The sequence below is a fragment of the Stylophora pistillata genome, chromosome 2 (assembly GCF_964205215.1).
Source record: "Stylophora pistillata chromosome 2, jaStyPist1.2, whole genome shotgun sequence".
Taxonomy (NCBI): Eukaryota; Metazoa; Cnidaria; class Anthozoa; order Scleractinia; family Pocilloporidae; genus Stylophora; species Stylophora pistillata.
The window spans coordinates 33,524,041-33,534,967 of record NC_142520.1 but is presented as its reverse complement, the minus strand read 5'-3'; the positions used below and the strand labels follow the sequence as shown (position 1 = coordinate 33,534,967).

Here is a 10,927-nt window from a genome sequence, read left to right as displayed (position 1 = left end):
ATGTATTTCTTATTGCGAGCGAGCGAGAGGAGGGAACGTTCGTTCCAGCGAGCGAGCAAACAAAGAGGCAGACGAGTAAGTAAAAATGTGGAACCTGTTGCCGCTTCGCTTCGTTTCAGTCACTTTGAATCCATCCGCCTCTATTAATCGTGGGAATGTTTTGACATGTCTTGAGGCCTTGAAAGTGCTGTAAAAGTGTGCGTGTTTTCCTATTTGTGATTCGTGGGAGCGTGCGAATGATTCGATGTCACGTACAAATGTGGAATTTGTCACAACAATGTGTTGAGATCTCGAGCGCGCGCCATCGCTCCTTCGTTTGCTCGCTCTCTTGCATTGGGAAATGATTTTGGCCACAAGCTCGGCAAGTTGTGGCAAAATGATTTCTCTCCTCCCTGTTATGTTAGTTTTTCTTTTACTCCTCACTCGTCTACGGGACGCCGTGAGTATCGGAAGCGGTTTACCCGGATAAAACGTTGAGAGAGTAAGCAAAGGAAAAAATGAAGCCTACAACACGGGGTATTCCCAGGCGGTCACCCATCCAAGTACTAACCCCGCCCGACAGGGCTTAACTTCGGTGATCGGACGAGAACCGGTGCTTTCCCTGTGGTATGGTCGTAGACAAGGGAAAACAGCTGAAATTTGGCTGGTTATCGGTTATGTTTGATCTGTACTAGCCCTAATTTGGTTACTCTAACCCTAAACCCCAACATCGTTACCCTAACCCTAACCCCAAAATCGTTACCCTAACCCTAAATTTGGTAGCCTAGACCCTAAGCCAAACGTCATCTCCTAGAGCCCGCGCACATCTTGAGAAGCGTCCATTTGAGGCAATATATCTCACTGGGGGTGGGGTGGGGGGGGGGAGTATAGAGATAAATCAAGTTTGGTAAATATTCTAAAGAACACCATCTTGTTAGTTAAGTGTATGTGGCTGGCGTCTTAAAGTTACAATGAGAAGATTACCAACCGATGAGCCACTGGGTCCGTTTTTGGGACTCGCAAGGGCTTCTGGGGGCTACCTGCTACTATCCACCATATACTGTGGGAAGGATCCCTCTACCACCCCCTTGATTGAGGGTATTGGTGGGTATCGCTTCTCGGCCTTTTGGCTAAGATCAAGTGTAGTATCTGTTCTTATCAGCTTAATATCTGATACGCTGCTCATTGAGTAGCTCATATATTAAACTGATTTTTGGAACTGGGCTGTGGAAAAGAGGCTTGCCTCGTCCCAGCCACGGGTTGCCTCGGTATAGCACTACCTCCGAGTGTGGCCCACTTCCCTTTTGGGGAAGACACATTTAATGAAAGGAAAAATAATGACTATAGCATTCTCTTCTGTGCACAGGAGCCCTGCAGCTCCAAAGGGAAGGCGGAAAAAGACATGACGGGCCAAGGCGGCAACTGACACTGGCTGATTTGAAGCGTGCAAAGCAGTACCACAAGGACATAGGTGAGGGAGAGTTTTACCACGGCAAGCGTATGCCTTTCAGGCATACTTACCTGACGCGGGAGGTACTGTGATCAAGGAGGCAGTCCTCTCAAGGCGAGGCCCTTTCATTGCACTTGGACTGGGTTGACCCTTGCGATTACCCCAAATGTGGGTAACTCGAGCGTATAATTTCTGGTAGTGGGGACCTGCGTTCGCGCTCGTCCCCGAAAAGCTGATGTAAAATATCTTGCCCTTAACCCCTGACTGACTAATGAATTGATCTTGATTTTGGAGTTGACCGTTAAACAGGGTGAACTGGAACTGGAACTGGAATGAAGAGAGAAGAAGAGCAGCAAGGGAAAAAGAAAGCAAAAAGCCATGGAAAGAAAGAGAGACAGACAGAAGTGGCCTGCGTGTTGGCAGAGAGATTTGGAGGAATAGAAGTGATTGTAAATGAAGGTGAGTTTTTGTGAGGATGTGAGTAGAGCTGTTGTAGATAGATGTGTGTGCTTTCTGCATTATTTTGTTCGTTTGTTTGCGAAAGAAAAGGAGAGGAAACCAAGCGGAGGAGTGACTGACTAACTAACCGACGGATGGACTAAGCAAAGAACGAACGATACATGGGCAAGAAAAGCATTTGTTTTAGAAACGTGAGTACATTGTCAACCATACCTGTGGCAGGCGAGGTTTTGTTGTCATGTATTTCTTATTGCGAGCGAGCGAGAGGAGGGAACGTTCGTTCCAGCGAGCGAGCAAACAAAGAGGCAGACGAGTAAGTAAAAATGTGGAACCTGTTGCCGCTTCGCTTCGTTTCAGTCACTTTGAATCCATCCGCCTCTATTAATCGTGGGAATGTTTTGACATGTCTTGAGGCCTTGAAAGTGCTGTAAAAGTGTGCGTGTTTTCCTATTTGTGATTCGTGGGAGCGTGCGAATGATTCGATGTCACGTACAAATGTGGAATTTGTCACAACAATGTGTTGAGATCTCGAGCGCGCGCCATCGCTCCTTCGTTTGCTCGCTCTCTTGCATTGGGAAATGATTTTGGCCACAAGCTCGGCAAGTTGTGGCAAAATGATTTCTCTCCTCCCTGTTATGTTAGTTTTTCTTTTACTCCTCACTCGTCTACGGGACGCCGTGAGTATCGGAAGCGGTTTACCCGGATAAAACGTTGAGAGAGTAAGCAAAGGAAAAAATGAAGCCTACAACACGGGGTATTCCCAGGCGGTCACCCATCCAAGTACTAACCCCGCCCGACAGGGCTTAACTTCGGTGATCGGACGAGAACCGGTGCTTTCCCTGTGGTATGGTCGTAGACAAGGGAAAACAGCTGAAATTTGGCTGGTTATCGGTTATGTTTGATCTGTACTAGCCCTAATTTGGTTACTCTAACCCTAAACCCCAACATCGTTACCCTAACCCTAACCCCAAAATCGTTACCCTAACCCTAAATTTGGTAGCCTAGACCCTAAGCCAAACGTCATCTCCTAGAGCCCGCGCACATCTTGAGAAGCGTCCATTTGAGGCAATATATCTCACTGGGGGTGGGGTGGGGGGGGGGAGTATAGAGATAAATCAAGTTTGGTAAATATTCTAAAGAACACCATCTTGTTAGTTAAGTGTATGTGGCTGGCGTCTTAAAGTTACAATGAGAAGATTACCAACCGATGAGCCACTGGGTCCGTTTTTGGGACTCGCAAGGGCTTCTGGGGGCTACCTGCTACTATCCACCATATACTGTGGGAAGGATCCCTCTACCACCCCCTTGATTGAGGGTATTGGTGGGTATCGCTTCTCGGCCTTTTGGCTAAGATCAAGTGTAGTATCTGTTCTTATCAGCTTAATATCTGATACGCTGCTCATTGAGTAGCTCATATATTAAACTGATTTTTGGAACTGGGCTGTGGAAAAGAGGCTTGCCTCGTCCCAGCCACGGGTTGCCTCGGTATAGCACTACCTCCGAGTGTGGCCCACTTCCCTTTTGGGGAAGACACATTTAATGAAAGGAAAAATAATGACTATAGCATTCTCTTCTGTGCACAGGAGCCCTGCAGCTCCAAAGGGAAGGCGGAAAAAGACATGACGGGCCAAGGCGGCAACTGACACTGGCTGATTTGAAGCGTGCAAAGCAGTACCACAAGGACATAGGTGAGGGAGAGTTTTACCACGGCAAGCGTATGCCTTTCAGGCATACTTACCTGACGCGGGAGGTACTGTGATCAAGGAGGCAGTCCTCTCAAGGCGAGGCCCTTTCATTGCACTTGGACTGGGTTGACCCTTGCGATTACCCCAAATGTGGGTAACTCGAGCGTATAATTTCTGGTAGTGGGGACCTGCGTTCGCGCTCGTCCCCGAAAAGCTGATGTAAAATATCTTGCCCTTAACCCCTGACTGACTAATGAATTGATCTTGATTTTGGAGTTGACCGTTAAACAGGGTGAACTGGAACTGGAACTGGAATGAAGAGAGAAGAAGAGCAGCAAGGGAAAAAGAAAGCAAAAAGCCATGGAAAGAAAGAGAGACAGACAGAAGTGGCCTGCGTGTTGGCAGAGAGATTTGGAGGAATAGAAGTGATTGTAAATGAAGGTGAGTTTTTGTGAGGATGTGAGTAGAGCTGTTGTAGATAGATGTGTGTGCTTTCTGCATTATTTTGTTCGTTTGTTTGCGAAAGAAAAGGAGAGGAAACCAAGCGGAGGAGTGACTGACTAACTAACCGACGGATGGACTAAGCAAAGAACGAACGATACATGGGCAAGAAAAGCATTTGTTTTAGAAACGTGAGTACATTGTCAACCATACCTGTGGCAGGCGAGGTTTTGTTGTCATGTATTTCTTATTGCGAGCGAGCGAGAGGAGGGAACGTTCGTTCCAGCGAGCGAGCAAACAAAGAGGCAGACGAGTAAGTAAAAATGTGGAACCTGTTGCCGCTTCGCTTCGTTTCAGTCACTTTGAATCCATCCGCCTCTATTAATCGTGGGAATGTTTTGACATGTCTTGAGGCCTTGAAAGTGCTGTAAAAGTGTGCGTGTTTTCCTATTTGTGATTCGTGGGAGCGTGCGAATGATTCGATGTCACGTACAAATGTGGAATTTGTCACAACAATGTGTTGAGATCTCGAGCGCGCGCCATCGCTCCTTCGTTTGCTCGCTCTCTTGCATTGGGAAATGATTTTGGCCACAAGCTCGGCAAGTTGTGGCAAAATGATTTCTCTCCTCCCTGTTATGTTAGTTTTTCTTTTACTCCTCACTCGTCTACGGGACGCCGTGAGTATCGGAAGCGGTTTACCCGGATAAAACGTTGAGAGAGTAAGCAAAGGAAAAAATGAAGCCTACAACACGGGGTATTCCCAGGCGGTCACCCATCCAAGTACTAACCCCGCCCGACAGGGCTTAACTTCGGTGATCGGACGAGAACCGGTGCTTTCCCTGTGGTATGGTCGTAGACAAGGGAAAACAGCTGAAATTTGGCTGGTTATCGGTTATGTTTGATCTGTACTAGCCCTAATTTGGTTACTCTAACCCTAAACCCCAACATCGTTACCCTAACCCTAACCCCAAAATCGTTACCCTAACCCTAAATTTGGTAGCCTAGACCCTAAGCCAAACGTCATCTCCTAGAGCCCGCGCACATCTTGAGAAGCGTCCATTTGAGGCAATATATCTCACTGGGGGTGGGGTGGGGGGGGGGAGTATAGAGATAAATCAAGTTTGGTAAATATTCTAAAGAACACCATCTTGTTAGTTAAGTGTATGTGGCTGGCGTCTTAAAGTTACAATGAGAAGATTACCAACCGATGAGCCACTGGGTCCGTTTTTGGGACTCGCAAGGGCTTCTGGGGGCTACCTGCTACTATCCACCATATACTGTGGGAAGGATCCCTCTACCACCCCCTTGATTGAGGGTATTGGTGGGTATCGCTTCTCGGCCTTTTGGCTAAGATCAAGTGTAGTATCTGTTCTTATCAGCTTAATATCTGATACGCTGCTCATTGAGTAGCTCATATATTAAACTGATTTTTGGAACTGGGCTGTGGAAAAGAGGCTTGCCTCGTCCCAGCCACGGGTTGCCTCGGTATAGCACTACCTCCGAGTGTGGCCCACTTCCCTTTTGGGGAAGACACATTTAATGAAAGGAAAAATAATGACTATAGCATTCTCTTCTGTGCACAGGAGCCCTGCAGCTCCAAAGGGAAGGCGGAAAAAGACATGACGGGCCAAGGCGGCAACTGACACTGGCTGATTTGAAGCGTGCAAAGCAGTACCACAAGGACATAGGTGAGGGAGAGTTTTACCACGGCAAGCGTATGCCTTTCAGGCATACTTACCTGACGCGGGAGGTACTGTGATCAAGGAGGCAGTCCTCTCAAGGCGAGGCCCTTTCATTGCACTTGGACTGGGTTGACCCTTGCGATTACCCCAAATGTGGGTAACTCGAGCGTATAATTTCTGGTAGTGGGGACCTGCGTTCGCGCTCGTCCCCGAAAAGCTGATGTAAAATATCTTGCCCTTAACCCCTGACTGACTAATGAATTGATCTTGATTTTGGAGTTGACCGTTAAACAGGGTGAACTGGAACTGGAACTGGAATGAAGAGAGAAGAAGAGCAGCAAGGGAAAAAGAAAGCAAAAAGCCATGGAAAGAAAGAGAGACAGACAGAAGTGGCCTGCGTGTTGGCAGAGAGATTTGGAGGAATAGAAGTGATTGTAAATGAAGGTGAGTTTTTGTGAGGATGTGAGTAGAGCTGTTGTAGATAGATGTGTGTGCTTTCTGCATTATTTTGTTCGTTTGTTTGCGAAAGAAAAGGAGAGGAAACCAAGCGGAGGAGTGACTGACTAACTAACCGACGGATGGACTAAGCAAAGAACGAACGATACATGGGCAAGAAAAGCATTTGTTTTAGAAACGTGAGTACATTGTCAACCATACCTGTGGCAGGCGAGGTTTTGTTGTCATGTATTTCTTATTGCGAGCGAGCGAGAGGAGGGAACGTTCGTTCCAGCGAGCGAGCAAACAAAGAGGCAGACGAGTAAGTAAAAATGTGGAACCTGTTGCCGCTTCGCTTCGTTTCAGTCACTTTGAATCCATCCGCCTCTATTAATCGTGGGAATGTTTTGACATGTCTTGAGGCCTTGAAAGTGCTGTAAAAGTGTGCGTGTTTTCCTATTTGTGATTCGTGGGAGCGTGCGAATGATTCGATGTCACGTACAAATGTGGAATTTGTCACAACAATGTGTTGAGATCTCGAGCGCGCGCCATCGCTCCTTCGTTTGCTCGCTCTCTTGCATTGGGAAATGATTTTGGCCACAAGCTCGGCAAGTTGTGGCAAAATGATTTCTCTCCTCCCTGTTATGTTAGTTTTTCTTTTACTCCTCACTCGTCTACGGGACGCCGTGAGTATCGGAAGCGGTTTACCCGGATAAAACGTTGAGAGAGTAAGCAAAGGAAAAAATGAAGCCTACAACACGGGGTATTCCCAGGCGGTCACCCATCCAAGTACTAACCCCGCCCGACAGGGCTTAACTTCGGTGATCGGACGAGAACCGGTGCTTTCCCTGTGGTATGGTCGTAGACAAGGGAAAACAGCTGAAATTTGGCTGGTTATCGGTTATGTTTGATCTGTACTAGCCCTAATTTGGTTACTCTAACCCTAAACCCCAACATCGTTACCCTAACCCTAACCCCAAAATCGTTACCCTAACCCTAAATTTGGTAGCCTAGACCCTAAGCCAAACGTCATCTCCTAGAGCCCGCGCACATCTTGAGAAGCGTCCATTTGAGGCAATATATCTCACTGGGGGTGGGGTGGGGGGGGGGAGTATAGAGATAAATCAAGTTTGGTAAATATTCTAAAGAACACCATCTTGTTAGTTAAGTGTATGTGGCTGGCGTCTTAAAGTTACAATGAGAAGATTACCAACCGATGAGCCACTGGGTCCGTTTTTGGGACTCGCAAGGGCTTCTGGGGGCTACCTGCTACTATCCACCATATACTGTGGGAAGGATCCCTCTACCACCCCCTTGATTGAGGGTATTGGTGGGTATCGCTTCTCGGCCTTTTGGCTAAGATCAAGTGTAGTATCTGTTCTTATCAGCTTAATATCTGATACGCTGCTCATTGAGTAGCTCATATATTAAACTGATTTTTGGAACTGGGCTGTGGAAAAGAGGCTTGCCTCGTCCCAGCCACGGGTTGCCTCGGTATAGCACTACCTCCGAGTGTGGCCCACTTCCCTTTTGGGGAAGACACATTTAATGAAAGGAAAAATAATGACTATAGCATTCTCTTCTGTGCACAGGAGCCCTGCAGCTCCAAAGGGAAGGCGGAAAAAGACATGACGGGCCAAGGCGGCAACTGACACTGGCTGATTTGAAGCGTGCAAAGCAGTACCACAAGGACATAGGTGAGGGAGAGTTTTACCACGGCAAGCGTATGCCTTTCAGGCATACTTACCTGACGCGGGAGGTACTGTGATCAAGGAGGCAGTCCTCTCAAGGCGAGGCCCTTTCATTGCACTTGGACTGGGTTGACCCTTGCGATTACCCCAAATGTGGGTAACTCGAGCGTATAATTTCTGGTAGTGGGGACCTGCGTTCGCGCTCGTCCCCGAAAAGCTGATGTAAAATATCTTGCCCTTAACCCCTGACTGACTAATGAATTGATCTTGATTTTGGAGTTGACCGTTAAACAGGGTGAACTGGAACTGGAACTGGAATGAAGAGAGAAGAAGAGCAGCAAGGGAAAAAGAAAGCAAAAAGCCATGGAAAGAAAGAGAGACAGACAGAAGTGGCCTGCGTGTTGGCAGAGAGATTTGGAGGAATAGAAGTGATTGTAAATGAAGGTGAGTTTTTGTGAGGATGTGAGTAGAGCTGTTGTAGATAGATGTGTGTGCTTTCTGCATTATTTTGTTCGTTTGTTTGCGAAAGAAAAGGAGAGGAAACCAAGCGGAGGAGTGACTGACTAACTAACCGACGGATGGACTAAGCAAAGAACGAACGATACATGGGCAAGAAAAGCATTTGTTTTAGAAACGTGAGTACATTGTCAACCATACCTGTGGCAGGCGAGGTTTTGTTGTCATGTATTTCTTATTGCGAGCGAGCGAGAGGAGGGAACGTTCGTTCCAGCGAGCGAGCAAACAAAGAGGCAGACGAGTAAGTAAAAATGTGGAACCTGTTGCCGCTTCGCTTCGTTTCAGTCACTTTGAATCCATCCGCCTCTATTAATCGTGGGAATGTTTTGACATGTCTTGAGGCCTTGAAAGTGCTGTAAAAGTGTGCGTGTTTTCCTATTTGTGATTCGTGGGAGCGTGCGAATGATTCGATGTCACGTACAAATGTGGAATTTGTCACAACAATGTGTTGAGATCTCGAGCGCGCGCCATCGCTCCTTCGTTTGCTCGCTCTCTTGCATTGGGAAATGATTTTGGCCACAAGCTCGGCAAGTTGTGGCAAAATGATTTCTCTCCTCCCTGTTATGTTAGTTTTTCTTTTACTCCTCACTCGTCTACGGGACGCCGTGAGTATCGGAAGCGGTTTACCCGGATAAAACGTTGAGAGAGTAAGCAAAGGAAAAAATGAAGCCTACAACACGGGGTATTCCCAGGCGGTCACCCATCCAAGTACTAACCCCGCCCGACAGGGCTTAACTTCGGTGATCGGACGAGAACCGGTGCTTTCCCTGTGGTATGGTCGTAGACAAGGGAAAACAGCTGAAATTTGGCTGGTTATCGGTTATGTTTGATCTGTACTAGCCCTAATTTGGTTACTCTAACCCTAAACCCCAACATCGTTACCCTAACCCTAACCCCAAAATCGTTACCCTAACCCTAAATTTGGTAGCCTAGACCCTAAGCCAAACGTCATCTCCTAGAGCCCGCGCACATCTTGAGAAGCGTCCATTTGAGGCAATATATCTCACTGGGGGTGGGGTGGGGGGGGGGAGTATAGAGATAAATCAAGTTTGGTAAATATTCTAAAGAACACCATCTTGTTAGTTAAGTGTATGTGGCTGGCGTCTTAAAGTTACAATGAGAAGATTACCAACCGATGAGCCACTGGGTCCGTTTTTGGGACTCGCAAGGGCTTCTGGGGGCTACCTGCTACTATCCACCATATACTGTGGGAAGGATCCCTCTACCACCCCCTTGATTGAGGGTATTGGTGGGTATCGCTTCTCGGCCTTTTGGCTAAGATCAAGTGTAGTATCTGTTCTTATCAGCTTAATATCTGATACGCTGCTCATTGAGTAGCTCATATATTAAACTGATTTTTGGAACTGGGCTGTGGAAAAGAGGCTTGCCTCGTCCCAGCCACGGGTTGCCTCGGTATAGCACTACCTCCGAGTGTGGCCCACTTCCCTTTTGGGGAAGACACATTTAATGAAAGGAAAAATAATGACTATAGCATTCTCTTCTGTGCACAGGAGCCCTGCAGCTCCAAAGGGAAGGCGGAAAAAGACATGACGGGCCAAGGCGGCAACTGACACTGGCTGATTTGAAGCGTGCAAAGCAGTACCACAAGGACATAGGTGAGGGAGAGTTTTACCACGGCAAGCGTATGCCTTTCAGGCATACTTACCTGACGCGGGAGGTACTGTGATCAAGGAGGCAGTCCTCTCAAGGCGAGGCCCTTTCATTGCACTTGGACTGGGTTGACCCTTGCGATTACCCCAAATGTGGGTAACTCGAGCGTATAATTTCTGGTAGTGGGGACCTGCGTTCGCGCTCGTCCCCGAAAAGCTGATGTAAAATATCTTGCCCTTAACCCCTGACTGACTAATGAATTGATCTTGATTTTGGAGTTGACCGTTAAACAGGGTGAACTGGAACTGGAACTGGAATGAAGAGAGAAGAAGAGCAGCAAGGGAAAAAGAAAGCAAAAAGCCATGGAAAGAAAGAGAGACAGACAGAAGTGGCCTGCGTGTTGGCAGAGAGATTTGGAGGAATAGAAGTGATTGTAAATGAAGGTGAGTTTTTGTGAGGATGTGAGTAGAGCTGTTGTAGATAGATGTGTGTGCTTTCTGCATTATTTTGTTCGTTTGTTTGCGAAAGAAAAGGAGAGGAAACCAAGCGGAGGAGTGACTGACTAACTAACCGACGGATGGACTAAGCAAAGAACGAACGATACATGGGCAAGAAAAGCATTTGTTTTAGAAACGTGAGTACATTGTCAACCATACCTGTGGCAGGCGAGGTTTTGTTGTCATGTATTTCTTATTGCGAGCGAGCGAGAGGAGGGAACGTTCGTTCCAGCGAGCGAGCAAACAAAGAGGCAGACGAGTAAGTAAAAATGTGGAACCTGTTGCCGCTTCGCTTCGTTTCAGTCACTTTGAATCCATCCGCCTCTATTAATCGTGGGAATGTTTTGACATGTCTTGAGGCCTTGAAAGTGCTGTAAAAGTGTGCGTGTTTTCCTATTTGTGATTCGTGGGAGCGTGCGAATGATTCGATGTCACGTACAAATGTGGAATTTGTCACAACAATGTGTTGAGATCTCGAGCG

At 47.2% G+C, this 10,927-nt stretch overlaps 15 non-coding genes across 15 annotated transcripts; 10 read left to right on the top strand and 5 right to left on the bottom strand.

Annotated features, from left to right (window-relative positions):
- Positions 1-501: 501 nt before the first annotated feature.
- On the bottom strand, positions 502-620 carry LOC148739161 (5S ribosomal RNA). Its single transcript, XR_015998204.1, has one exon. It is a non-coding gene; the product is annotated as a 5S ribosomal RNA (ribosomal RNA).
- A 469-nt stretch (positions 621-1,089) lies between these two features.
- LOC148739160 (U2 spliceosomal RNA) lies at positions 1,090-1,281 on the top strand. Its single transcript, XR_015997706.1, has one exon. It is a non-coding gene; the product is annotated as a U2 spliceosomal RNA (small nuclear RNA).
- A 211-nt stretch (positions 1,282-1,492) lies between these two features.
- On the top strand, positions 1,493-1,656 carry LOC148739159 (U1 spliceosomal RNA). Its single transcript, XR_015997903.1, has one exon. It is a non-coding gene; the product is annotated as a U1 spliceosomal RNA (small nuclear RNA).
- A 971-nt stretch (positions 1,657-2,627) lies between these two features.
- On the bottom strand, positions 2,628-2,746 carry LOC148739158 (5S ribosomal RNA). The gene has a single exon (XR_015998203.1). It is a non-coding gene; the product is annotated as a 5S ribosomal RNA (ribosomal RNA).
- Positions 2,747-3,215: 469 nt separating this feature from the next.
- On the top strand, positions 3,216-3,407 carry LOC148739157 (U2 spliceosomal RNA). The gene has a single exon (XR_015997704.1). It is a non-coding gene; the product is annotated as a U2 spliceosomal RNA (small nuclear RNA).
- Positions 3,408-3,618: 211 nt separating this feature from the next.
- On the top strand, positions 3,619-3,782 carry LOC148739156 (U1 spliceosomal RNA). The gene has a single exon (XR_015997902.1). It is a non-coding gene; the product is annotated as a U1 spliceosomal RNA (small nuclear RNA).
- Positions 3,783-4,753: 971 nt separating this feature from the next.
- Positions 4,754-4,872, bottom strand: LOC148739155 (5S ribosomal RNA). Its single transcript, XR_015998202.1, has one exon. It is a non-coding gene; the product is annotated as a 5S ribosomal RNA (ribosomal RNA).
- A 469-nt stretch (positions 4,873-5,341) lies between these two features.
- LOC148739154 (U2 spliceosomal RNA) lies at positions 5,342-5,533 on the top strand. Its single transcript, XR_015997703.1, has one exon. It is a non-coding gene; the product is annotated as a U2 spliceosomal RNA (small nuclear RNA).
- Positions 5,534-5,744: 211 nt separating this feature from the next.
- On the top strand, positions 5,745-5,908 carry LOC148739153 (U1 spliceosomal RNA). The gene has a single exon (XR_015997901.1). It is a non-coding gene; the product is annotated as a U1 spliceosomal RNA (small nuclear RNA).
- A 971-nt stretch (positions 5,909-6,879) lies between these two features.
- Positions 6,880-6,998, bottom strand: LOC148739152 (5S ribosomal RNA). The gene has a single exon (XR_015998201.1). It is a non-coding gene; the product is annotated as a 5S ribosomal RNA (ribosomal RNA).
- Positions 6,999-7,467: 469 nt separating this feature from the next.
- LOC148739151 (U2 spliceosomal RNA) lies at positions 7,468-7,659 on the top strand. Its single transcript, XR_015997702.1, has one exon. It is a non-coding gene; the product is annotated as a U2 spliceosomal RNA (small nuclear RNA).
- A 211-nt stretch (positions 7,660-7,870) lies between these two features.
- LOC148739150 (U1 spliceosomal RNA) lies at positions 7,871-8,034 on the top strand. Its single transcript, XR_015997900.1, has one exon. It is a non-coding gene; the product is annotated as a U1 spliceosomal RNA (small nuclear RNA).
- A 971-nt stretch (positions 8,035-9,005) lies between these two features.
- Positions 9,006-9,124, bottom strand: LOC148739149 (5S ribosomal RNA). The gene has a single exon (XR_015998200.1). It is a non-coding gene; the product is annotated as a 5S ribosomal RNA (ribosomal RNA).
- A 469-nt stretch (positions 9,125-9,593) lies between these two features.
- LOC148739148 (U2 spliceosomal RNA) lies at positions 9,594-9,785 on the top strand. The gene has a single exon (XR_015997701.1). It is a non-coding gene; the product is annotated as a U2 spliceosomal RNA (small nuclear RNA).
- Positions 9,786-9,996: 211 nt separating this feature from the next.
- LOC148739147 (U1 spliceosomal RNA) lies at positions 9,997-10,160 on the top strand. Its single transcript, XR_015997899.1, has one exon. It is a non-coding gene; the product is annotated as a U1 spliceosomal RNA (small nuclear RNA).
- Positions 10,161-10,927: the final 767 nt, after the last annotated feature.